General features: G+C 53.4%; 1 protein-coding gene across 3 annotated transcripts in view; it reads right to left on the bottom strand.

Annotated features, from left to right (window-relative positions):
- Positions 1-21,424, bottom strand: part of PMEPA1 (prostate transmembrane protein, androgen induced 1) — a 51,282-nt gene that overhangs the window by 11,504 nt on the left and 18,354 nt on the right. The window lies entirely within an intron of this gene.

The following is a 21,424-nucleotide window of genomic DNA, read 5'->3' as shown; positions in this document are numbered from 1 at the left end:
TCATGGTAACTACTTGCGGTAGCTATGGTGATGGTTCTAACAGCTGCAGCATCCGCATCCGCCCAGCTTTGAGCTCTCCTCCCCCGAGTTGCGAGGTGGGTGCCGTCACCATTCCCATTTTGCAGACCAGCACACTGAGGCTCTAGAGCAGTTGCCTTAGGCCATGCTTAGAAAAAACAGGGCTGGATCCTAAACTCAGAGCTTCCCTGAGAGAGCTGAGGTCAGGGAAGGGCCTTGTTCTGCTAAATTCTCTTGGCTTTCCCAAAGTATTTGTTAGTTTCTCCTCTTCACACCCTGAGTGCCTCTGAGGACGTCAGGTTGGTCCTGCCTTCCTGTATCTGCCAGCCACGAGGTGGGTGACTCTGGACACATGCACCTGGTGAGCCCCAGGGACACCTGGAAGAGCTCAGAACAGGACAGGAGACAGCAGGGGCCCCACCATACCTGTTGCCACAATTCCCGACCTCCCCGTGCAGACTGATGGCACCCCTCATCCAGGCTGACGCCCGGGAAATGCTGGGCATGACCTGCTGGCTCTGTCCCAGGGTGGGGGGATTGGGTCAAGGTCATCCAAACAGGTCAGGCAGGGTGGCAGTTGGATCCAAGGCTACCAGGGACTTATGGGCACTGGTCCCCACTCCAAGGACCTGGCTGTGAGAATGGAGCCTTTGGGACAGAAACGTCACTGTTCCCTCGCTGTGGGGAGGGTAACTGTCATTCTTCTCTGTAATTTCCCGTGTGGGATGGGTGATGAATGTGTCAGTCTCTCGGGGGTGGCCAAGCCCGTCTTCCACATGCACAGTAAGGTCACAATAATTTAATTTAGCATCCTCTTTCCTCGTGAATAATTTCAAATTAACATGTTCCTCTGCTTCATTGGAGTGGCCTGACCCTCCCTGCTCCCGCCTTCCCTGCCAGAGACGGACGTAGTCATTTTGAGCCGAGTGCATACGCATCTCTGATCCCCGACATGCTAGGCACAGCCTGACCCCTACGGACATTGTCTTGTTGAATCTTGTCATTTTGGGTCATGGATACTAACATGACCTCCTTTCCCCTTTACAGATGAGGAAACTGAGGCCAAGAGAGGTGAGGTGACTGGCTAAAGACCATACAGCCCAACGGCACAGAACCCCACGCCCATGTCATCAGGGCCAGGTTAGACCAACTGTCCCACACCCAACGGTCCTGTGCGCCACGGCTGCAGAATGTCAGAAACACCAAGGGTTCAAGCCAAGGGCTTGTGTTAATGGGGGCTGGTCACCAGGTAGGAGCATCACCCACTACGTGGTCCATGAAGCCAGGATCTGTGGCCAGCGGTGCTGTCGCTCGCCGCTGACACAAGGACACTCACAGGACAGTTAGGAAGGAACCTCTTGCCAGGCACTCAGGGGAGCTGTGAGCACCGCCCACAGCATTGCATAAAAAGATATTAACAGCTGCCATCCCCTTCGCCACAACCTGTGTGCCAAACACCTTGCCAGGCCAGGACTTCCCTCTCTTCATTCCCACGATCAACCGTGGGGGCGGCCCGGCTCCCATCACAGGCCAGGAGCCGAGTCAGGGAGCGGTCCCGAACCCCCGGCTTCTAGGCTCAGGTTCCCCGCTTCTTCCCCGCCGTGGAGCCGGGGCAGCTGGGGTAGCCAGGACACTCGCTCAGAATATGGTTTTAAAAAACGAAATTAAAATCGCAGCTTACAAAGGAACCAATTCTTTCAAAAAAACAGTTACGAAACGCCCGACCAGATTTGTGATGCAGAGAGAATACACACACAGGATTACCCTTGTGACCCAGGGATCCGATCGCGTTAAATAAATACGACCTGGCGGGTTTCCATGGGACACAAGACCTGTGGTTTCCAGTGACGACCACAGAGCAGGAGGTGCTGTCGATGCCGCCATGGTCTGGAGCCTGTGTTCTGGATCAGGTGAACGAAGGAAAAGATGGGATTCTTTGGAGTCCCAAGTTTATGGCCCCCTGTTCCTGGTGACAGAGCTGCCACATGAATAAATGCAGGAGCCTTGGGCCACTTGCCTGCTGAGAATGGGGAGGGGGCTGGTGTAGCGTTTGCTAACGTGCACAGAACAGCCCCGGCTGGCCGTACAGGTAGGACGTAGAAGAGGGTGCAATGGCCGCTGAGGTTTTGGTGAATAACTCAAGTGGCAGTGGCGTGCTGGGGCTCATTTCTCTTTCCTCGGCCGGGGAGCTGGGCCAGAGTTCACCTGGCTCCCGCCAGCCCCCAGGAGGTTTCCAGACCAGACGACCTCCCTGGGGTTCCCCCCTCGTGTCTGCTCGGCGGCGGAGGGGCAGCCGTCTTGCTTCCTGGTTAACAAGCAGCCGTGCAAGGCTGCCCTGTCTGGCCTCCCGGCTGCACACCAAGGAATTAGGAATTGGCACTGTCTGAAATTTATGAAAATCTAATCTTGTTATCCTGCCTGGATGAGACCCACCGGGGCGAACCTCATTGTCATTCCACGGAGCCCCCGCCCGCCCGGGGTTCCAGCCACTTCACTGGCTGCCCTACTCCCTCACCCACCCCCACTGCATCTGAATGAGAACCCAGCTCCTCCCCCCAGCCCAGATTTTCAAATAAAATTGAACTAGACGTCAAAGGAATCGTTTTGATCGCTCCTGGTGCCATTTCAAACAACCCCAATGGCACATTAATTTATTTGGGTAAGATCATTTATAGGTTAAAAAAAAAAAATGGAGCCTGACCTGTGGTGGCGCAGTGGATAAAGCGTCGACCTGAAAATGCTGAGGTCGCCGGTTCGAAACCCTGGGCTTGTCTGATCAAGGCACATATGGGAGTTGATGCTTCCTGCTCCTCCCCCCTTCTCTCTCTCTCTCTCTCTCTCTCTCCCCTCTCTCTAAAAATGAATAAAATTATTTTAAAAACCTAAAAAAATAAAAATAGAAAGGATGCCTTTCTCTTGAGGTTTAGTAGGTGGTCAGCAACATGGGCCAGCCAGTTTTCTGTTTTACAAACAGACCGTACCACTTCTCAAGGGTTTACTCTGTCCCAAGCACGCAGCTGAGAGTCTGGCCTCCACTACCCGGACACATCACCCTGAGGCACTGTCCGGTGTTGTCCAGTGTCCGGGAGGGAACAAGTCACATGCTGGCCGGACGTGCCTGGCACCAGGGTTCGAGGCTTCCTGCAAAACTGCTCATGGCAGAATGTAGAGTACAGGTTAAGAACATGGGGTTTGCCTCCAATGCTCCTGAGTTCGAATCCCAGCTTTGCCACATCCTATGACCATAGGCAAACCATCGCTGTCTGGGGTAAAAAAAAAAAAGGGAGGGCTGACCCAGTCCCCAATTCACACAACAGTGGAGAGAAATACACGAGTCTATTTGGCGCCATCTTGACGTCGTAGTCTGCAGCGGCTGGAGAAGGCCCTCGGGAGGGGGTGCCCTCTGCCAGGGCTGGAGCTAATCGACACCATAAACTGGCTGTCCATACCTCTGTTGAGTGAAGTAACCCTTTGAATCTTTCCAGTGTGAACCTCTGATCAACTGAATCAACTTCTGGCAACTTATCTCTGATGTATTTCTCCTGGAATCCTTTCTTTTTTTGCCCCCACGCCTTCCGTGAACGGATCAAGCACAGCTGACCTTGGGGCCTTTGCACACACCCTTCCTTCTCCCCGCAACAACCTTTCCCCATATCCAAGTGCTTGCTGCCCCCTTGCCTTCTGGTCTCCGCCCAGGACACAGCCCTCGGCACCCTGTCTGACACAGTGCTCTGTCCTCACCACCAGGACCCGTGTCCCGTGCCTGCTTCATGTTTCTCTGTGGTACTAATTTGGAATGCCATCTGTAACCCATCCAACTCTTCATTTCCTGCCTCTCCCTCCTAGAACATCAGTGTCACCTGAAGCGACTCTTTGCTTAGGCTCTATGTCCCCAGCACCTAGGACAGTGCCTTCCCCAGACCAAGTGCACAGTATGTTGAATAAAGGATCACATTTGTTCTCGTGAGCACACCTGAGTGTCAAGAAGGCCCACGCAGCTCTGCACGAAAAACAAAGAGCACTGGGAACCACTTCAATGTCTCTCCCAGAGGGGTCGGCGCGACATTCAGAGTAAAAGAGAAAAGAAGACGTAAGCAGCATCTGTCGGTATCCAACACAGACAGTGGCTTCCCACAGCGACGCTTCCCAGGTGCTCTGCCTGTGGTGCCTGTCCAGCAGCACTTCTAGGGTGAGGGGCAAGGCCCTCATCCTGGAATTAAGGGCGGCAAAGCCCAGACTGATCAGCTGGCCCTGGGAACGCCCTTGTGGGGCTAGGAAGAGTACCTGACCACCACCCTATCAGGTGTCCCTGGCTGGGGAGCCCATTATATCCAGGTGCCAGAAGGCCTGCCCACCCCCACATGGAGAGGGGGAGACGCCTGAGGCCAGTCATGCAGCTGCCCCGTGAGAGAGAGACGTGCTGTTTCCGCAACACTGGACTGGACTGACCACCTTTCCAGGGAGGCAGGCGTCCTCTGGGCCTGCGTGCTGCTGCAGATCAAACGTGACAACAGAAGGTGGTCTAAGCTCACACCATCCCTCTGCCTGAAGGCCACTTCCAGCCTTGCCTCACCTGGCTGGCTGTCTCTCCCTCCCTCCCCGGTCAAACACACACATGCATACACACGTGTGCACGCAACGTGCTTCCCTGCTGGGCTTGGCCTGCCCCCTCTGGGCTCCCGAGCACGTGGGCACCACACACTGAATTCCAACTCGTTTCCCCACCTTCGGTCGTGAGCGCCTCAGCACGGAACCTAGGACTCTGCTCTGTACTCCGCCAACCACAGCCACACTAGGCTGACCCAGCGCTGGTGGCAGCGTCTGGGAGCCCGAGGAGCCCAGACACAGTCAAGACAACAAACACGGGGCCAGGTCTAATGGATTTTGAATATAAATCATTAACCCCACATATCCTGCCGTCTGGGCATCTCCCTCCAGCTGGGAAGACACTGGCCTTGGTTTGTGAAGGAGCGCCCAGAACTGACTTCTTATGTCCAAGTCGCAGAATGTGCAGTCCTCCTCGGGTCTGGGGCTTCAGCCCACGCATCCTGAGCTCATCTTTTCGGAGGTGGCCTCGGAGGGGGCTGCAGTTTCTGCCGTAGGTCTGAAAGTGCGTGTGGGAACCGGACGGTGGGATAAGAACTCGAAGGGCAGCAAAGGGCCCGTGGAATCATCTTAGAACCTCATGATTAAATGCTCCTTCAGTAAGGAAAGACAAAGCAGTGGCTTTTATCTTCCTTGCTATTATCCAAATGGAAAGAGCTAATGGGATGTTTTTTTTCTATTGTCACCGACATCGAAAATCTTTAAACACCCACTGTCAGCACAATATCAATCACTGTTCGAGAGTTATTGGCAGAGTGGAGTGAACTCGTGGAAAGAGACCTGGTGCCATCAATGGACTTGTGGGAGGTGCAATGGAAAGTTATTTAAAATACATTGAATGCATTTGGTTAATTTTGGAGAGTAGGGGTCCTTGGCTGGTTGGCTCAGTGGTAGAGCATCGGCCTGGCGTGCAGGAGTCCCAGGTTTGATTCCTGGCCAGGGCACACAGGAGAAGTGCCCATCTGCTTCTCCACCCCTCCCCCTCTCCTTCCTCTCTGTCTCTCTCTTCCCCTCCCGCAGCCAAGGCTCCATTGGAGCAAAGTTGGCCTGGGTGCTGAGAATGGCTCTATGGCCTCTGCCTCAGGCACTAGAATGGCTCTGGTTGCAACAGAACGACGCCCCAGATGGCCAGAGCATCGCCCCCTGGTGGGCATGCCGGGTGGATCCCGGTCGGGCGCATGCGGGAGTCTGTCTGACTGTCTCTCCCGTTTCCAGCTTCAGAAAAATACAAAAAAAAAATGCATGCTACCTTTCAACCAGCAATTTTAACTTCCACCATTGTATCTAACAAAAAACTCACAGGTCTGGAAAGCATGAATGCATAAGAATACCACTGCAAGGTTGTTGTTTTTTTTTTTTTTCCTTTTGTATTTTTCTGAAGCTGGAAACGGGGAGAGACAGTCAGACAGACTCCCGCATGCGCCCGACCGGGATCCACCCGGCACGCCCACCAGGGGCAATGCTCTGCCCACCAGGGGGCGATGCTCTGCCCATCTGGGGCGTCGCTCTGCCGCGATCAGAGCCACTCTAGCGCCTGGGGCAGAGGCCAAGGAGCCATCCCCAGCGCCTGGGCCATCTTTGCTCCAATGGAGCCTTGGCTGTGGGAGGGGAAGAGAGAGACAGAGAAGAAGGAGGTGGGGGGTGGAGAAGCAAATGGGCGCTTCTCCTATGTGCCCTGGCTGGGAATCAAACCCGGGTCCCCCGCACGCCAGGCCGAAGCTCTACCGCTGAGCCAACCGGCCAGGGCTTGTTTTTTTTTGTTTGTTTTGTTTTTTTAAGTGAACAACCAGAGACCATCTAAATCCCATTGAACCAACTCAAAATGTCAGTAGAGCCCAAGCTTAGAAGCCCTGCTGTAGACTTCTGAATATTTTTAGTGGCCCCATTATATCCCATACTGTGACATACTAGGGTTTGCTTGTTCCCTGTGGGGAGTTGTCCTGGGCATCAAAGGGTGTTGGGCAGCATCCCTGTTCTCTACCCACCAGATGCTGGTGGCACCATCACTCCCAAGTTATGACAACCAAAAATGTCTCCAGATGTTGCCCAGTGTCCCCTGTGGGTCAGAATCACCGTGGTCGAAAACCACTGGTCAATAGGTCTGATGATGGAAGAGCGTTAGCAGTTATTGTTGCGCAGAAATAATGAGACTAGAACAGTCTATATAACATGGACCCATTTTTCTAGCCCACAGGAAGATAAATATCAAATTGTTAATGATGGTTACTTCTAGAAGAGGGTGACTCCTTACTTTCTGTATTTCTTAGGTCACTTTGTTTTATTATTTTTTTAAGTCTTCATTAGCATACTAAAAAGACTTCATCCAGCCTGTGGTGTGTGTGTGTGTGTGTGTGTGAGTTTCCGAGTGCGGCTGACAATAGGAGGCACGCTTCCCCCCACCACTTGGGAGGCACCGTGTGCTCCTTGCAAACCAGCAGACGTTTCTCTCAATGACCAATTTTCAAGAGCCTGGTGTTTCCCAACATGAGCCGGGAGGGCAGCGCCAGGAGGGGAGGTGAACCGCACTCCGCTTCCAAGCCTCTGAGACACAAAGCACCGCTCTGAATCGGGAGGCACAATGCTGTCGCTATTTAGCCACTTCTCAATAGCTCCTCAATCAAGTGGCCGCGTGCGGGGGCGCCTCTGAGGTTGACCAGGCGGCCACCGTCTGGAGGGGTCTCCCCACTGACCCAGGGGTGCACTTCCCTTTCCAGACCGAGAGAGAAGCCAGGTATTTGGGTCTGAGCCAGGGCAGGAGCCAGGGGGTAGACTGATGGCCAAGGTCAGACGTCAGGAGAGGTGAGGAGGGGTGGATAGGCTCCCCAGGCCCCAAGAACTGAATTCAGTTCCTGTAAACTCAGGGCTAGGTAGTCAATGACTAGCACGGCCCTGGGGCTGGCCTGCTGGAATCCAATTCCAGCTCTGCCAGTGGCCAAACCTGCGACAGGAGGACGTTATGTCATTCTCTGTGCCTCAGTTTCCTCATCTGGAGAGGCAGGCACCACCAGCGTCCACCTCACGTCATGATGATGAACTGGATGGGGCACACGCCCGTCTGGCTCAACCTCCCACCTTCAGATCCTACCTCTCGTGGGTGTGATGTGAGAATCGAGGAGACATGGATCTCAGTGCCAAGTTCACAATAAGCCCTACAAGTGATAGCTACTCGGGGGTCGCTGCTAACAGAACAACCTGCAGAGCTAACAGTTCTCACCTGCCTTCCCAAATTTCCCACCTGGATCAGAAGGGGGCCTGTGTTATAGGCTGAATGTCTTTATCTCCCCAAATTCATTTGTTAAAAGCCCTCACCCCCAGTGTGGCTGCATTTGGAGATGGGGCCCCTAGGAAATAATTAGGTTAAATGAGGCCATAAGGGAGAGGCCCTGATCTGGACCTACAGGGTGCGAGTCCTTAAAAGAGATACAAACCGAGGAAAAGCCATGTGACTGTCTACAAGCCAGGAAGAGAGGTCTCGCCAGAAACTCAACGTGCCAGGACCTTGAACTGGGACTTCCAGCCTCCAGAACAGTGGGAAGATAAATGACCGATGTTTACCCCTGGAGTCTGCGTTTTGTTGGAAGACGCACACACCTTGAATAGATGAAGGAGCTACATATAGGGAAACAGGGAAACTGGCTCCTTGTCCCGGAGGCGGGATCCTTGCCCTGGTAGAAAGACCTATGGAAACACAAATGTACCCAGTGGGGACAGAAGGACAGGCAGTCTGTTATCGACATCTCTCCTGGGGACCCTGCAGTTCCACCATCATTCAAGCAGCAGGGACCGGCTGTGCACCGACTACTACGTGCCAGGGCCCGGGGTCCACAGCCAGTGCTGGGAGCTCAGGGTTTCCAGGGCAGCTGAGGCTCTGTCAGTCCTCCCGTGACTTGTTTTCTCTGTGGCAACAGGATTCAAATCTGTGCCCCTGGCTGGGTTTATTTCTGGGCAGGCAACTGATGATCTGAAATCTCCCATCTGTCTGTGTACGTGTCTCCTTCTCTCTCAGGGTACTTGTCTTTCTGGTATCTCCCGTGTGTGTGTGTGTGTGTGTGTGTGTGTGTGTGCGCGACTGTGTGGCTTTTTCCTGACACCCTGTTTCAGTCTTTTCCTCTTTCTTTTTCAGGTGACAAGCAAAAACGAACAGCCAGGGTGCGGTTACAAGCCTCCCAGAACACCAGCGTCTCCCCTGGTTCCCACCCCAAGGCCCCTACCCCACCATGAGACCACTTCAGCCCTTGGTATCACTTCCTTTGGAACAACATCTTCCACAAAATGCCAAAGGCTAGAAAGACCCAGGTCTGCCCAGCTCTTCTCTAAGAGAGGCGGAAGCTCACGGAGGTGCCTTTCCTCTGAGCTCCATCCAAGGGGACCTGGCAAAGTTGTAGGCGGCGAGTGGCCTGCCTCTGGATTCTAACCCTGTAAGCGTGACCTTGGCCCCCCGCCTTAGTCTCCCCACTGTCGAGCACGGGTCAATAAAAGCACAACCTCCCAGGATTTCCAGGCACTAACTGAGCGGGTGGGTGCCCATTCGCTCTCCCGGCAGGAACTGGTCCGCGGCGTCAGGGTAAAAGCAGGCAGCCTTGCCTGACCAGCATACTTCCATTAATGATCTGGAGGGGCTGAAACTGAGCAGGTCAATCCTGTTTCTACGATAACTGGTGTGGGCAGAGGGAGAAGAGAGAAACAGCAAGAACAAAAAAATGGAGAAACTAGAAAACACCAGGAGACAGCTCTCCATGGGAAATCGAGGTCGGGGCGGATGCTCAGGGAAGGCGGATTGGGAGGGCTTCCTCCCGCGCTGGCAGGACAGAGCCACGTGACAGCGAGGTGGCCCTAGGCTGAGGCTGGGGGAGACTTAGGAGGTATCCCTCAAAAATTGTTTTGCCTATGTGTCTTCACTCATCTTCCTGTTTCCTCCCTTGCCCACTGACTCCCTTCTTCCACCTACCCTGCCCATAGCAGCCACAGCAATTTAAAAAAAAAGAAAAAAACACCAATTGTGTTACTGACTCACGGTCAGATTAAAACTCTACAAGCCCTACTCAACCTCATTTCTGTATCTTCCACCTCCTTCCCTTGCCCACAACGGCATGTTTCCTGTTCCTACCCCAGGACTTTTGCACATGCACTTTGTCCCGGGATCTTTGCATGACCCACCTCAGGGAGACCTCCTGGTCATCCCATCCTAAATACACTCACCTCTCACCTCGCTCTGCGTCTCCTGATGGCCTGTCTTGGCCTTGAGGGGTAATGCACGGTTCAGTGAAGGAGCCAGGGCCACCCCGGCTCTGTCCCATTCTGGCTTTCTGTGCCTCTGCTTTTTTTTTATCTACAGCATGGAGAAACGTTAGTTCTACCTCCATGGCCTGTTTGAAGATTGTAAAGTACCTAGAAAGCACCTGCCGTATAGGGAGGCACTGTGTACATGCTGACTACGATGAGAAACTATCTTTATTCATTTGCTTGCCTATTTATTCCTGACTTCACCTCTCCAGCAAGAAAGCTCCGTGTGAAGGTCCTTGTTTATCTGGTTCTCACTGTTAGCACCATGCCTGAAATAATATGCTGCCCTTCGTGAAGATGGAAGGAAGGAATCCGTGCCCCAGGTCCACTCACCAGAAGGACTCTTATCTCTATGCAGAGGACACAGGGATGTTAATGAAAAGTGAAGGAGCTTTCACAAAATGGAACATGCAACGACCCTATGACCCAGCAACTGCCCACCTGGGCTTTCCCCCAGAGAAATGAGTCTTACGGCCACAGAGACACCTGTGCAGGAATGCTCACAGCGGCTTTCTCTGTAACAGCCCCAACTGGAAGCGGCCTGATGCTGTTCCACAGCTGGATGGGCAAACTGACTGTGGCACGTCCCTATCCTAGGGGACTGCCCGCGATGAAAAGGAACGGACTGTGGACGTTGGAGAATCACGCTGGGTGAAAATAGCCCGTCTGCAAAGGTTGTGTGCTGTATGATTCCACTTATACAATGTTCTCAAAGTGACTCAATAATAGCGAGCCTGGTCACCAGGGGTTAGGGAGGAAATGGGAGGGAGGTGTGTGTGGATATTAAAGGGTAGAAAGAATGAGGAGGTCCTTGTCATGGGGCTGTTGTGTCTAGACTGTGATGGGCTCACGTCAATCTCCATGTGATAAAACTACGCAGAACTAAACATACACACACACACATACACATTCACATACATGAGTGCATGACACAGGAAACCCGAATGAGGTCGATGCGTTATAGCAAATGTCGATTTGCTGGCTGTGTAGATGTTACCACTGGGGGAAACTGGGTGATATGCCCAAAAGCCCTCTATTATTTCTTACAACTGCGTGCAATTCTACAATGATCCCAAAGTAAAGGTTTCTTTTTTTTTCTTTCTTTTTTTAAAGTGAAGATGGAAGGCCCTGTCCCTTGGGGCCCTTGCTTCACACCGGCAGAGGGTACCGCCAGCAGTCTCAAGCAATCCCTGCGGTGCAGCCCAGGCCCGGCCCTGGGAGGGGTGGCTTCCTGCAGGGGGGAGGGGGAGAGGCGAAACAGAAGCCGCTCGCCCTGCCAGCCCCCTCCCGTCTCCCGCTCCCAGCAGCTGCCATCTGGAGACTGCAGCCAGCCAAATGAAACCATCTCTCCGCTGTCGTCTTTCAACTTGCAGGTCTGGCTCCCAGGTTTGAAGATTAAATTCTAAACATACCATTTAAATTTTAGAAACGCAGAGAGATGATTTGAAGCAACCTCTAAGCCCTGGCTCTTATTGGCTTCCCCCTATAAAGAGCAAAGAACTTCCAACTTCTTTCCCAAGGGGAGGGAGAACAGCTTGGGTTCCCTTAATAGAAAGTATCATTGTATTCCGATACAATCAAATATCCCAATACAGTGTATCAAAGTGTCACTGTATCCCCAACACAATCAACTGTCCCCAGCACAATGTATCAACGTGTCCTTGTATCACTGTAAAGTATCATTGTATCGCCAATGGTAAAGTGACTATGAATTCTGCTGTGAGTGGCCACCACAGGCACAGCAGGGTCAGGAGCTACATGGGCGTCAGAAGACAGTCCAGCATCCTTTTCTCAAATATGACGCACCTGTTTGCTCAGGAAACCTGGCCTGAGCTGGATTTGCTCTGTGATGAGTACTGGTTCCTCTGAGTTTGGGGGTCCATGCCAGCCCCTGTGCTAGCTTGGGAGAAGTAAGTGTTGGTCCCTGCAGGGCTCAGTGCTGCCAGGGGCAGGGGGAGGAGGGCGCTGAGCTAGAAAATACACAAGTAAGCACCAAGCACCAGTAGCTCTCGAGGGTGCTAGAAAGGTGATGCAAAAAGGTGTTGAATGCAATGCTGGGTGGGAGGGCTTTAGATGGGGTGTCAGGGGCGGCCTGTCTGAGGAGGTGGTCTTGAAGCCAAGACCTGAAAGTTGGGAAAAGCTGGGAGAAGTACACTCCTGGCCAAATGAATGGCTAGGGCAAATGCCCTGAGGTAGGAATGCCTGTCACATTTAAGGGCAAGAAGGAAGACTGATGCCACTGGGATGTGGAAGGACGGTGTGAGGAATTGGCTGATTCTGGGCTGGGCAAGTGTGCATGACTCCCGGGGTGACTGTGTGTGCGTATACCAGCAGGGGGTGTGCAGAGAAGGTGAGTTTGACATGATCCAGGTATCAATTTCCAGTGTGATTTCCAAACAAGTCACATGTCACAATTGCCACGGAAGCTCCTTAAACGCAGCACACTGGGCCCCATGTCCCCTGCGTCCAACAGACTGAATGGCACTTCAGTGGCAGGTCAATGGACCTGCAGGCTTCAATATTTTTTTTTGCATAGCTGCCTGCTGCAGATTAAACAATCCCTATCAGGCTTTCTCTTTGGTGGGGGAACCACTGCTTCAAATAAATTCTTAGCTGCAGTCCCAGATATAAAAAAGCAAATGCTGGAGTCTAATATTGAAACTCACACAGTGGAAGGGAGAGGAGGGGTGGATGCCAGGACCTTGAGAGGCTCAGAGATCCCCAAAGCAACCTGAACTTCTGAATGAGCTGAGGACAACAAGCCCATTGGATGGTAGGTCCCTGGGGGAAGCAGCAGCTTGGAAATGCCGACATGGGTCAGATGCGAAAAGGATGGAACCAGAGAGGAGAAGGCAGTTGCTCAGAGTCAAGGAGTCCTGGCCACCCACATTGGTGTACATTGTTAGGGTCAGTGAGATGCACCACCCAGGGAAGGAGGGCCATGCCCTTGCCCATCTCAGTGAGGTGTGTCTGGCATAAGTTGTGGAGCCTGGCTCATGCTCACGGAAAGCCCCGGGAGCCCTGGTTGGATGAATGAGTGGAGGAGTGACTTTCGCCCATCAGACACACAGCGGGGAGTTTCACCACTATGGTTCAGTTGCTCTGTGCTAAGAGCTCTAAGTGCATTCTACCATTCAAGGCTCCCAACCAGCCACTGCGGGGAGTCCTGTTATCACGTACACTTGACAGATGAAGAGGCTGCCAGCCAGCCTGCCTGCCCGCACTCACACAGCTACGTCAAGGGCAGGCCCGAGGGTTAAAGCAGTGTTTCTCACTGAGGGCAATCCTGCACACCAGAAGACATCTGGCAATGTCTGGAAATGTTTGTAGCTGTCCCACCTGATAGGGGGCACACCATCTGCTGTCTGCTTCCCCACTAGAGGCTGAGCTCCATGCGGGCCAGCCCAGGTCCCTTCAGTCACCACCATCTGTCCCCCATCTCCTTCAGTGGCACGGAGCAGGAGCTCAATTATTTGATGGATGAACAGCGATCACCAATTCCCCAGATGCCCAGGCCCACCCTGCATAAACTGCACACAAGTGTATACATGGCTGCACGTAGCTGGAGTCAGGACAGTCAGGCTGCAGCTGGGAATGGAGGCTTGAGTGGATTCTTTCTGGGTCCTGCCTCAAAGGCAGGAGACCAGCTCTGCCATCAAATCGTCACATGACCTTGGGCAAGGTGTTTCTCTTTCAGCCTCAGTATTCTCATCCACGAAATGGGGCAATGACCCCCCAAGTTCCCTTGCAAACCAAAGCACAAATTCCCCACTGATGAGAGGTCCAGCTCCTGGGTCTTCTTGGAGTGTCAGGGGTGCTATCTGTTGCCCAGAGGGGTCCCCCCCCCAAGTTATCCCTGCAACTGCACCTCTTGACAAACAGGTATGAACATGGTCAGCAAGCAGGGGTCCTTAGCCAGCACCTCACACACTAGGAAGATGAGAAGACCCACTGAGGAGGTGGAGCTGGGCCCCCCATTTCTCCATTATAAAAGATAATTTAAACCCACTGCAACAGTACACATTGCCTATCAAATGTTCACATTCCCCGTCACCAGCAGAAAGCAACTCCTTGTGGACAGAAGGAAGTTCAACTGATGAGTTATAAATATTTCTGCTCCATGCTGCTGGGCGTCAGTCTTTCTGCATGAGTGGGCCCCACTGAAAAGCAAGGCGGTGCACCAGATTTGTTTCAAATTATGAAAATAGATGTTGTCTCCTGGCCACATCTGTTTTGTCTGACAAACGAGCAGCAATTTGCCTCCCAAATAAGGCAGCACACCAAGGCCATCTTGAAAGTCTGGCTTCTCCAACTATTTAGAAAAGAAAAAAAAAAAAAAAGTCCAGGTCTCCCAGATTGGAGCTTTTAAAAAGGAGATGATTTTTCGATCTCATCACTGAGGCTGCGGGTTCGTGGGCATCGTGCTGTGCCCACCCTTAGCTCGGCTGGCCAAGTTCACATCTCCCTGCGCAAACTGAAGCTGCCGGATTAGAAGGAACGGGGGTCCCTGCTGCTCTTTAAAAAAGAAAAAGAAGACCAGGAGATATGCAATCAATTATATATATATATATATATATATATATATATATATATATATATATATATATATATATAAAGTTTCCTCAAAATATATATATATAAAAAGTTTCCTCAAAAATCAAGCCAAGAGTGTGTTTTTCATGGGCTGGGAAAGGCCAGTTTTTGGAGGGGAAAAAAAATCAATCCTAGTGCCACTCATTTTTCTGGTGCACACTGGCTTGGTGACAGGGTTCATGTCATCATTTCCCTTTAATTACTCCAAGACAGACCCAGTTACAGTGCAGACAGGTCCTCCGGCCTGAGGCCCTGCTGTTTCACAGACTCCCCTTCCGGAGGACCATTCCCACCTGGGAAGTTGGTGGAGGGGCCAGCCGGCGCCTGCTCGCACACAAACTTGGTGATGTTGTTTTGGTCCTTCTCTTTTTCTTTTTTAAAGGACCCCTTAACCTCAAAACACGACATTTAGGGTTTTCTTCCTTAGAGACGGGCGTTACAGTAACGGGCGAGCGGGGAGAAACCTCAGTGACTGTGGAAGTCAGAATATTACAGACTCAGCCAGCTGCGGTCTCCCTTCTAGGGCAAGGGAATTACAGGTTTTCAGGCGAAAAGGATGAAAAGGCTCGGAGCCCCACATTCTCCGGCCCTCAGTCTCGGCTCCGTGTTAAGTGGCCGGCACAAAGCTAGTCATAAGCCTGCGAATGGGAGGTGCAGGTTAACAGACAGCTGCCTGGGAGTCTGGACTGCTCTAGGGGGAGAAATCAAAAGATCCGGCCAAGAAACCCAGTGTTCTCAGACACACTCCCTCCACCTCTCATATTGGGCAGATGAAATGTCTGGGGCCCCCTTCCCCGCCCCCTAGGAAAGCAGACTGACATGCCGGATTTGCATGGTCTGGCAGAAATGAGACGCAGGGTAGGGGTCCCAGGGGACATCTGGATAGCGCCTGCCCCCAGCCCCCTCCCCACCTTTTGTGCCCCCTACCACGTAAAACCCCAAGGGCAGATTGATGACTGCAGGGTAGAGGTGGAAATTTATGGCTTTGCATCCAGGTCAACAGCAGTGACAATAGTTTCAAGGTGGGGGGGGGCAGGCGGTCTGGCTGGGGAGACGGGCAGGACACGGGCCATCTCTCCACCCTTCAACGCCACTCCAGAAGGGAGCTCTGGCACCTGCTTCCCTCCCGACCTGGGCGTACAGCTGGACTGTCACAATGCAGTTTCCTAACCTTTGGGGCTGCCTCGCAAGGGGCAGGGTGCAGAGTCCAGAGAGGCCGAAAGTGGTCCCTGTGCTGGTCATCAGCAGGACAATGCCTATTTGTAGGCTCAGTGTCTGCAGAGATGGCAATGGGTAAATGGGGGGCAGGGAGACACTCCACCCCCACAGTTTGCCCCCTTTCACTCTGGCAACCATCGCCTAGTCACTATGGCAACAACGTTAATTGATGTATCTGTTTGGAATAACTCAAACCCCAGACCCATTCAGACAGCCCCAATATTTTTATCTTTGAAAAGCCAACCCCAGTGTTTTGTTCATCTATGTGTGCCACATACATACATTCGTACGTATATACGTACAAAAGTTGCAAAAGAGTGATAAAAAGTGGAGAAGTTTGGGGAGGGGAGAAGGGGGTCTCTGCCTGCCCTTCAGAGAGGAGAAAACCTGGGAAGTCACTCTCTCTCTCCTTTTTTTTTTTTTTTTTTTTTTGGTGCTGGTATAAAATTAGCACCGTCAAGTCAATGTGTTATAAACACAAAGGCTGCTGCCAAGAGGTGAAGTGACTTCATTTAATGGAGGGAAGAACTAGAGGATCAATTTTGGGGAGGGGGAGGGTGGTCACATCGTTGGAGGGGTGGTGTCTGCAGCCCACTTCATGTCCCATCACCAGAGGGAAAAGCCGGTCTCTGAGAACGTGCATCTGCAGCGTGTCTAGACAGCCATAAAGAGGACAATTAAGAGAAAGAAAAAAAGCTTCAAGCCACAGTCACCCCTCGTCTCCTCCTCGCAGGGCACCCGGCTGCAACCCGCACAAACTGCCTGAACAGGCGAAAAATTATGAAACAAGAAAAGGCCAGTGTGGGCTGGGGGAGGCCAGGGCAGTCTGGGCCGAACGCAGTTTATGAGCGAGCGTTTTGAAATTCTGCTTTAACTACGCCGGTAAATGAATTCAACCTTGTCAGATCTTTCTCCCTCGCGCAGACCAAATATCCCGCTGGCGTGCTGTCTAGACACAGATAACAAAGGACTTTTTACAGCGCCCAGAGACACGCTGACAAAGTAGCCATTTAAAGATGCAGTATTGCTCTCTCCGTCTAAAACGATTTGTCAGATGGACTTAAATGAAAATGCTAAGTTATCGGTCTGGTTCGGGGTCTGCCGGTGGATGGGGAGGCTGGTGGGGGGAGGGGGTTGGCTATCAGGGGGCTGGCTGCTCCGAAGAAATAGAAAACAGATCGTCTCTGATTGGGCTGCACTCCAACTTGCTCTTAGAATAGGACTGTGTGTGGCTGACCGGCAGATAATTCTCGCTCCTCTTGTTCAAAGGGGTCAACTATTACAGCGTTCCTAGCACCTGGTGGGAACAGCTTCTGTGTATGGCTGTTCAATTTTAGAGGGTGGCAAAAAGGGTTAAGATAAAATTCATGAGGATGAGGACCTGCTTGGGGCAGGGGGACACTGAGAAAAACGGGAGAGGAGAAACTTGGTGTTACCTCTAAGTATGCGTTTAGCAGGAGGGGTTTGCCCTTGCTTTTACAACAGATTGCTACAAAATGGGCCAATTCTCCCTTCCCAGGAAAGGACAGTGTGTGTGTGTGTGTGTGTGTGTGTGTGTGTGTGTGTGTACGAGGAGGGTGGACTGCATCCCTGGGACATACTCACTATGACCCCACATACACCCTGGACCATGAGGTGTGCCTGTCTGTCCTCAGCCAGACCAGGCCAAAAGGAGGAGGAAATGCACCCATGAGCTCGTAGGCCACCCCCTGTCCAGGTCACAACTTGGGTCCCCATGGTAGGGGTCTCTAATCTCTTCAATTCAGAGTTGCCAACTTCTAGAGCAAAGCCTGGCACCCACCAGGTGCCCAACAAAGGGCCATTCTTTCCACCAACCTTCACCTGCCAGGGTGCTGGCTTCCTCCCTGTGTCTGCCCACACTCCCTTCTTCCCTCCAACGCCAGAGCCAGACAGACACGGATCAAACTCCCGCTCCACCTCTTCCAAGCGGCCCAAGACGAGCCACTGCTCTGAGCCTCAGTTTCCCCAACTGTGATGGGTGCCCCAGCCACTCACCCTGAAGAGCTGTCATGAGAATTAAATGCCGGGGGGGGGCAGGGGGGGGGCTGCTGCTGGCACAGCATGCTGCCCGAGCCTCATTGCTGCCACACGTGGAGAGCTCAGCTCAGGGCTGGACACACACAAACGTCCATAAACAGCACTGTCAGGATTAGACAAGAGCTGTCGACACCAGTCCCCAGGGAGGTCACCAGGATGACATTAACTCGTTACAGTGACTCAAAACCACTCAAATAAAGGGGAAGGTGTAGGCCACCTGTCAGAGGACCAAAGACTCGAGCGCTCCCCCTTATTCTTTTCTGGTTTCCATGCTCTCGTTTTTAATAACTGCTGATAAAAGGCTGCTACTAATCGCTCCTCCCATGGCCCACGGCTCCTCTGCCCGTGGGCAGAGCCTCTGGCTTCACCCTGACACACGGAGGTCGTGGTTCTGGAAGACATCAGCCACCGCGTCAGATACAACACTGGGATTTAGAACAGCGTTCTCTGGTCAAGGGGTCCAACCGAGTGATGGGAACTTAGAGTCCCTCACGGTCCCCTGTGCCGGGGGCAGGGCCGAGGCCCTGGGACTAGGAGATGCCAGAGATCCAGAGGCCAGCTGGGTCAGCACTGCCATCTAACAGCTGACTCCCAGGCTGGAGGGGGTGCAACTTGCCCGGGTGACCCGGCCAGGAGTGGAGAGAACCCACCTGTGATTGCCTCCTACACGCACCTGCTGCCCATCTTGACCGGCGACCGTGGCAGGTGGTACTGATGGATGACGGCGCTGTTCCTCAGACAGCGCCGTCATCCATCAGTACCACCTGCCACGGTCGCCCAGCTCGGGCCTCCTCCTCCACCCAGCCACCGGGGACGACGTCTCTACCCAGCCAACAAACAAAACTGTTTTTGCCAACTCTTCCCCACACACAGTCGTGAAGTCTTCGACCTGAAAGGAAGCGACCTAAAAGGAGTCTTTGCCCGGAGGAAATAAAAGATGTCCTGCAGGACACACTCAGGCACCGTTTCAGGTAGAAACAGAAGAGGCTGGGCTCCAGCGATCATTCCAAAGACCCACAGCAGTGTCCAGTATCTCCACACTTCTGCCCACACTGGACCCTACCCTGCCTGCCTTTCTTGGTCATGCTGTTTCCCAAACTCACCCCAAACCCCCAGGGCCTCCTGAAAGCTCCTGAGAGGTGTGAGCAGCTTTCTCCCTGTGGGTTCTCTGTCGCCAGCTGGCCTCTGTCTCTCGCCTTTCCTGGGTCCTTGTGTCTGTCCTCCCCTCTCAGCTCTGAGCACCAGGAGGGCAGGCTGGTTGGTCCAGGTCCCACTGCAACCTCTGTCTTCATAACCTTGTACCCACCTTCCTTTCCACCTGGCTCAGCCACCACTGCTGGTGCTGTGAACCCTGGCAGGGCCGCCCCTCGCTGCTCTCCCCGCCTCCAGCCCCATCTCCACGCATCATCCACTGGGCCCGTGTTACCCCTCTCCTGCTCTGCTCCCCCGTACCCTCACGGGGCTCCCCAGTACCCCAGCACCAACTCCAAATGCCTCTCAGCCTGACAGCTCTGTCTCTCTCTAACGAGCCCTCTTCAGCTTTGTCGGTCCCGGAGGCCTTGTACTCTGCTCTGCCTCAGCAGGAAACCTGCAACCTCAGATGAACTCTGCTCTCCTTCCCCAAGGCCGGGCCAGCAGGCACTGCGGCCTGGGCGTGCGGTAAGTGCCCTAAACCACCCGAACTCCAGGGGCTTTCCCCAGCACAGCGGAGCTGGGAGGGGCCTTCTGGTGGGAACAGGCCATTCAAAGAGGGCAAGTGACTGCCCACATCACACAGCCACACGTCCTGGACAAAGTCTCTCGTCCTCACTGGCGGCAAACCACCTGCAGTGGCTTCCGCCTGTGTTCTCTCCTGGGCTTATCAGGAAGGGGCGTCTGCACATTCCTTCCCTGGCCCAAGACTAAACAACGTCATAATTATTGCCATCAAAAGAGTGATGTGCCAGGTGGCGAAGGTGGATTATCTCATGAAATCCCCATCCTGGTTCTCCCTGTGAGATGTCCTGTGGCCATTCATGTCCCCATTTCTCAGATGAAACAACTGAGGCTCGGAGGTGATGGACCTGGCTAGTTGAGAACTGGGCTTGGAACCAGGGCATCACAATGCTCTCAGTCTGCCCTTCTCCTTGGCCGGAGCCAGCTCCCAGGCAGTGACACCAACGGCCAGGGGACCAGGTGGCTTTGGGACCCACTAGAGGGACATTTCTATCTGCCCTGCCCTTTATGAAGCACCCAGACATGGCGAGCATCCCTGAGCGGGTGAGGCAGTGGGCATGGCACAGGGTTTCCTGGGCTCTGGCCTGCCTGGGCGCTGCCTCTGGCCCAGACCCACTGGCACGGTTTTATTTAGACGCTGTCAGCTGAGCAGCTCTGGGCGCACAGGCCTGAGTGGGCGTCAACTTGATTGGGTTTCACAGCGCATTTCTGTCGGGAACTGCCTCAGTCATTACAAATCAGGGCATGTTTTGCTGGTAGGGCTGGTCACTGGCCGGGCAGGCGGAGACACCAGCCGCCTCCTTTGAAACCGGCGTCCCTTGACCCACCCCCACCCCTTTCTTCTCTTGGGGAAGATTTCTTCCTGCCTGGGCCCAAATCCCACTCTCTGGGGCCGCTCCCCAACCCCTGACCCTGCAGAACAAAAGGGAGTGTGAGCGTCTAGACCGCCCGTCTGAACGTGAGACGGGGCATTGTGCGCCCGAGCGAGGCCTGGCCTCCCAGGCGGAAAGGTCGGGGTACAGGGCCAGGCGTGGGAGGCTCTGGCTGGGCCCACCTCCCCGATGCCCTGCCTGGCTTGGCCCTCCTGGGACAGAGACGTGGCCGGAGCCCAGCCCCTGGAATCCAGCCTGGACCACTGCCTCGGCTGGAAACGCTGTCCCCAGTAAAACTTGGGGAATCCTGAGCCATCACTATAGGAACGGATTCACAGGAAGCCCTCAGAAAGGTCCTGAACCCAGGTGAACCCGGGCAGCATCTGTGAATATCAGCTGTTTCATTACGATGATTGGTTTTGAAGCTTCATGTGTATTCCAGGTTGACAAGGGTGGAGGGCGCTGGAGGGGACCCCTGGGTCTTCCTTCCTCTGGAAGGCCTTGCTCCAAGTGGAGGACACATTCCTGGACACCTGACTGTGGCTGCTGGCTGTGGCCCAGGCCCCTACTCACCCTCTCTGGGTGTCAGGGACCCCATCTGCAAAGAGAGCTTTGAATCAGATCTGTGGCTTTTCTGACTTGTTTGACCAGCAGAAACCTTCGATCTTGAATGAAAGTCTGACTCAGGAGCCCGAGTTGTATTGAATGGATACAGAAGCAGCCTGGCTGAGGCTGATGCGGGACCTGAAGGAGGTCGCCAGCAAGTGATGCAGGCTGAGGGTGGGCTGGGGGCGCACCCGTCTCCCCAGCCACTGGCACCTGCCCTTCCTCCGCCTTCAAGGCTAATGCCTGGGACAGGCCTGCAGGAAAGAGGTTCGCCGAACGAACTGATCTCCTGATGGGATACAGGCATTTTGACTTTCAACTTTGTCATTTTTTTCAAATTCTTTGAATTTTTGTTAAATAAAGAGCATATATTGCTTTATATAATCAGAAGAGTCACACTGTTTTTAGCGTGACCTAAGAGGCAAAAATGCTAATTATCTCATCAGAGGCGGTGC

Source organism: Saccopteryx bilineata, chromosome 6 (assembly GCF_036850765.1).
Source record: "Saccopteryx bilineata isolate mSacBil1 chromosome 6, mSacBil1_pri_phased_curated, whole genome shotgun sequence".
NCBI lineage: Eukaryota > Metazoa > Chordata > Mammalia > Chiroptera > Emballonuridae > Saccopteryx > Saccopteryx bilineata.
Note: the sequence above shows the minus strand (reverse complement) of the source record. Positions and strands in the feature narration are given on the sequence as shown.